This window comes from Lynx rufus, unplaced genomic scaffold (assembly GCF_022079265.1).
Source record: "Lynx rufus isolate CCGP_SWC_20201006 ecotype Redwood Valley unplaced genomic scaffold, mLynRuf1.p SCAF_3, whole genome shotgun sequence".
In the NCBI taxonomy this organism is placed as follows: Eukaryota; Metazoa; Chordata; class Mammalia; order Carnivora; family Felidae; genus Lynx; species Lynx rufus.
Window position 1 is genome coordinate 103,693,923 of NW_025814845.1, and position 6,463 is coordinate 103,700,385.

The following is a 6,463-nucleotide window of genomic DNA, read 5'->3' on the forward strand; positions in this document are numbered from 1 at the left end:
ATTCATTGTCTTCTCTGGAAATTATGTTCCTTTACTTCTTATATTTCTCATACTGGTTTACAGCATCACCATATATGTAGTTCCATGGCAATCACCTCCAGTTTCTTCCTCTTCTTGATGTTCCACATGCAATAAGTTAACATCTCACAACTGTCTCTAAATTATAAATTTATTTGTTTTTTGTTACTACTCTCCTAGTACAGATTTTCATCACTTCATAGATTTTTTTTCTGTTGTTCCTGAAACACAAATGCTGTCTCATATCAGATGCTATTTTTCTAGATCAGTTTAAGTTCCTCTGTCCAATAGCATAATGTGTACATCACAAGAATTGCACTCTAATGAAAGCCACTTTTATCTTAGGGCCTAAATTGAAATGACTGTAACCCTCCATCTAATATTCAAGGTCCAATTTCCTTCATTCTACTCCCATTATATTCAAGAGTATCCAGAATGAAGGGTCTCAGATGAATCCAGAACTAAGCCTGGCTTGGTCTCCCCTCTATGTCCTGGGGATGTGAGCTCTCTATGATAATGTTACTCTTCTTGGCACAGCCTCTACTGGATGCTGTCCCTCTGTGCACACACATTTGTCACAGGATGGGTTGGTAAAGAAATTCTGGTTTCAACCTGGAAGTATGTAAAAGCCTTTCTTCTCCAACTTGGTGAGCTGCTTTGATATCTTGGTGTTGAAATGGCACCACTAGAATTGAAATGGCACCATTAGAATCGTGTCCTAATTCTCACAAAATTCTGAACATCGTTTGTGGGGAATTAGCTTAGAAATTCCCTGGGCTTACATCAATGGGTTAAAAAGGCATAAAGAATTACAAAGCCATAGGATGCTCACACCCGAGTTTGGATAAACAAGATAAGGAAACCAAGAATAGGGAGGTGCAAAGGCACCTCAGAATAAAGAGGGGGTGCAGAGCCCCCAGAATAGAGAGGGAGGGGCAAAACCCAAAAATAAGGGCACAAAGGTGCCCAATACATAGGTAAAGGAAATAAACAAGATTAGATATTTAGGATGGAAGCACCCCCAATTTAGTACTATAGCAGAAAGCTGCTTTCACAGGAAGAAACAAGCAAGTTAGGTAAACAGGTAAATTGTACTATAGACCTGCTGTGATGCAGGTAAAGCAGCCCAGAGAGGAGATGATTAACGAAAGAAAAGGTGCCTTGTTAGCTCTGAAGTTATTTCCCCTACCTGTCTCATCCCCTAGGCTAGCTAAGATAAACAGAGGTGGTGCCTCATGTCCACTGTAAACCACCTTCCACCCTACTGCCCAGCATCAGGATTTTGCTTCCTATTAACCCAAACCCTTAACCCCAAATATCTTCAAGACCCCCTTTTCCTCACGACCACAAGTTAATGTTCATAGATTCATTGTCTCTTTGTGCGTGTCCATTGTCATGTTTATAAGCCTTCTGATCCTAATAAAAATGGGTCAAGGACCCTTATTTGGGGCTCCTGTCTTTTCCCAGACATTAGCCATTTCTTGTGTTTCATCATATGTCCTGCTCTCTTGCTAGACAAGAGAGAACTCTAGACTCAGAGTCTATGACAATCGTTCCTTTTGTTCTCATTAATAAATGATCAAACAACACAAAAATACACTTTCATACATACTCAACTAAAACAAGTGTGGGTTTATTATTATTATTTTTAATTACTTTCCTATTTTTGTCTTATTTTTGTTTTAACTTCCTCCTGTTCAACAGGATAGCAGGCCTTTCTGAACATGTTTTAAGGGTAATATGTTTCTAGGATAATAGGTTGTTTTAAGTCTTAAGTACTCTGATGAGATTAAGTGAAGTGTTTCTAAAAGAAATACCAAGAGAAGAAGATGTATGGGTTTGGAGAATGTTATTTGGAGAAACTCAGTAGCTGTGAGGGTAGAGAGTAGGGCTTTCCTCTAGACAGGAGGGGTAAAAGTCTACCCAAACTGTAGAGAAACAACAAAGAGTATTAAGAGGGCATAATAAAAACTCCTGATGGGATTAAACCCCTACTTTCTACCAAAATTGAATGCTTACACAGCAGAATTGAAACTAAAGATGGCTGATTGTCTTATCAAGTCTCAGAGAAAATTCTACTGATTCTGTTTTTTGTTTTGTTTTGTTGGGTTTTTGTTTGTTTGTTTTTGTTTGCTTGTTTTTGTTTTTTTTTAAATCTCTGTTTTGCCCTGAGAGGTGTGGAGTGCATATCTTAGCATAGCATAGTGGTCAAGACCATGGGCTCCAGAGACTAAATGGTTGGAGTCACAACCAGTAACTACAATACTTTCTACTGCTGGAGCTTGAAAAATTATGTAACCTGTCTCTGTCTCATTTATTGATCTGTTAAAAAAAAAAAAAAGGATTGGGGCGCCTGGGTGGCGCAGTCGGTTAAGCGTCCGACTTCAGCCAGGTCACGATCTCGCGGTCCGGGAGTTCGAGCCCCGCGTCAGGCTCTGGGCTGATGGCTCGGACCCTGGAGCCTGTTTCCGATTCTGTGTCTCCCTCTCTCTCTGCCCCTCCCCCGTTCATGCTCTGTCTCTCTCTGTCCCAAAAATAAATAAAAAACGTTGAAAAAAAAATAAAAAATAAAAAAAATAAAAAAAAAAAGGATAATGATATTTGGAGTCACAACCAGTAACTACAATACTTTCTACTGCTGGAGCTTGAAAAATTATGTAACCTGTCTCTGTCTCATTTATTGATCTGTTAAAAAAAAAAGGATAATGATATTACCTTTTTCATATAGCTACTGTGATAATTAAATGAAATCATTCATGTAAAAGACTCAGCAGAGTACATGGCACAGAGTGTGTGCTCAATACAGCAGTATTATTATCCTCCACGCCAGGTGAGCAAGTTGAATAATTTACCCTGTGAACAGTCTCAGCTTTCAAAGTAGGTGATGCTGTAAATGTAGGATACACTTTCCTAAATAATCCATTGAGTTCAGGAATATAAATTCCATCTTCAACTTAGGGGTTGGGTGTGGGAGCAAATATCATTTTTGTTTTAAGGAAGCGTGGATTTTACTGGGAGATGAGTTGTCAAAATAGTATTTTGAAATTTTAATTCATTCACCTCACAGGTTTCTCCCTATCACTTTTCCCCATTCAAATAGATCGCTGATATGCTAACTACTTCCTTGCCCAAGGGATAGTATATGGTAGGTAGTAAATTGCCAAAGTAAATGGTCTAAGCAATAAATCACTATAGATGATCTTGAGAGAAAACACAAAAGATTATTTAAACCTTTGCTATGGAAATTGGTTTATGAGTGGAGCTTCCCAACTACATAAGGAAGTGAGTTTCTCCAAAATAGAAAAATCTCAGGAGCCAAAAAAGGCCAAGCTGGGTTCCAATAACTTCATTAAGGAGGTAGCAAGACTCTAGAGAGAAATGGTTTCATGTTACAACTAGAAAAAATGTGTTTGTGTCATAGAATGTGACAATCAACTCATCAATGAGAAAGTAAGACCCTAGAAACAAATAGCTTTATGATATAGTTTGGGCCACAGTGTATGAATTTCAGGCCTCTGGGGTGACCTGGAAGCATCAGGCAGTCACCAACCTGAAGAAGTTTGGTGGACGAGGGTAGCAGGAATCTCTAAAATCTTGTGTAAACAAATGATCAAAGACTAGAGACACCTTCCTATCTGCACCTCCTTCCTCCTACCCAAGATGTGATCCCAGAATTTAACAGTGAAGAGAACCCCAGAAATAAAGCATAGTGTTGTGGGAAGGGAGCTCATCAAAAAGACTAAAGGTTAGCTTTCTGATATCCCAGAGCTAAGAGTCTAAAGTAAATTAGAGTAACACAAGTAAAAGAAAATTTTGAGCTGAGATTCATACTCGAAAAGCAGCAAGTGAACCTTAATCCCTACTTTATTTATTTTTTTTTTTTTTTTCAACGTTTATTTATTTTTGGGACAGAGAGAGACAGAGCATGAACGGGGGAGGGGCAGAGAGAGAGGGAGACACAGAATCGGAAACAGGCTCCAGGCTCTGAGCCATCAGCCCAGAGCCTGACGCGGGGCTCGAACTCACAGACCGCGAGATCGTGACCTGGCTGAAGTCGGACGCTTAACCGACTGCGCCACCCAGGCGCCCCATTAATCCCTACTTTAAAAAAGTATCTCATAGACTCTTTCCCTTCCTTCCTTCCAGACCATCCCTTATATTGTCTAGTAAAATGCTCCTTTGATCTACATAGTCTCAAACAAATACATTTCAGCTTGTAGTTTTTCTTCTCATTTGCCAAACTAATACCCTGCTTAATTGATTTTAGCACAAGGAAACAATTCTCTCTAACAGTGTGGACAAGTTTCCTCTTTCAACAAATAAAACCAAACCAAAATCTCCTTATTGCTTTGAAAAGAAATATTTTGACTTCTCCTTTTCTCACTAAATTTTCAGACATGGGTCAAGATTCTTGAACACTCAACCTCCAAAAGTAGATTTTCTTATGTATGAGGCTTAGGAATGGAAGCCTGATCCTAAAATGATGGTGACAGAATGCCTTCTGGCCTCTTTCATAGTTCTGTTCCTGGTCCATGATCTCTGTTATATTAGCAGTCTCTCCCAAGTATTCACAAGAATGCTCCATCCAACTTTTCTTTACCAATGTCACCTTTGTAAGATTCCTCTTCACATGCCAGCCATGCTAAACACAAACATGTCTTCAGAAGTCCTATTTCCTTTCCCTACATCTTTCTGTTTCTGTGCCTCCTTGCTGCCTTCCCCCTTTCCCACACCCACCACTAATGTAGCATCTCTCTTTTCTCTTTAAGAACTTCCCAAGACTTTCTTTACTTCCGCAGACAAAATGTGTTGCCCTGTCTTCTGGACTTGCATAAAACTTTCCAATGTCTGCATTATAGCACTTACAACAGTGACTATAATTATTTATGTGTCCGTGTATCTCAATAAATCATGCACTTCTTAAAGAAAAGTGCATGGCTTATTTTTCTTTAAATCTTCAAAGCTTTCATGGTGCTTGACATAAGATAGGTGCTTAATGTTGATGAATGAATGACTGCATGAACTGGTGCAAACTTTATAATCCACTGCCCAGTTGTTATTCTGAAGCAATTTTATTAGCTCAGGTCTTTGTGTATTTTAAAGTTCCATGAGAAAAGTCACAGATATATTCATCATGCTATTTGAAAGGAAAGGATCTACTTTTTTTGTAGTTTCAGTGAAACACCTTTCATAAAAGACACTATAAATTTTATCCCCCCAAGTTTTTAAATATAGTCTTGTCCACCTTTTGACTAACATGCAATATAAAAATATGGCATTAATAATTGTATAGGTGATTATAAGATAAGACTATCCCCAAGTCATATTGAAACATTTGTCTGTTGGTCTTTTAGGTAATCTGACATTTTTAATGTGAAAAAAAAAAAAAAGTATTAGAGGAGGTCTGCCATCCCTGGAAAACTGCCTGAAGGGCCGGCTCCATTCATATTATTGAGAATTTGGTAGTTCTGAGCTGACAAATTATAGCATTAAGCGGTTTTTCCCCTAAACTCTTCTTGAAGTTGTAGTTTATAATTACTCCTCATTCCCTGGAAAATGTCAACTATAGTAGGAAAGAGATGAGAAAAGAATATTCTATGTCCTTCCCTGCCCCCACCTTTTTTCTTTTAGTTGACTGATGTAAATTGGTTCAACTCAAATGACTAGCAGAGGCTTTGCTTGTATAATTTCGATTGCATTTAAATTATCAACTTTAATGTACTGGGAAAAGAAAAAAGCCCACATATGTGAAAGAGAAAAAAGAATGAAAAAAGTGAAGCGTAATTCCTATCCCTAAAAACTGGAGAGATATATTAAAAGTGAAAAAAGCATGTTGAGTTAAGACAATGGAAAAAGAGAAAAATTTTCCTCTCACGAGGCAGTGGACAGATGCTCTAAACAGTCAGATTTGACTTTTTCGTATTCTAGGGAAGAACTTTTATACAGCCTGAATTTCCTAGCTCTAATGAGGGATGATTTAGGAGGTGAAGCCAACTCCAGTCATCTCCCAACTTCACACTCTGAGAGCTGCCAATGTCTATGCTTAATGAGGTGGATTTGGAGCCATGCCTGTAATTAACTTGACCCTGTGAAACCCTGTTTCTCAAACATTTTAAACCCATGACCCTCTAAAGCTTTCTTGTTCTGTATATTACACCAGCCAGTAAAACTCTGTCATTTTACTTCAAATTCTGTCATTTTACTTCAAATTATATGTGTATATATATATTATACATACATACAAATACATGTATATATATAATATTATGTATATGTATACATAATATATACATGCATAATATGTACATATATACATAATATATACATAATATATATAAATATATTATACATACATATACAAATTGTATGTATACAAATTATATATATATATATATATATATATATATATATATATATATGGATACTTTTTCAATATATTTGGCCT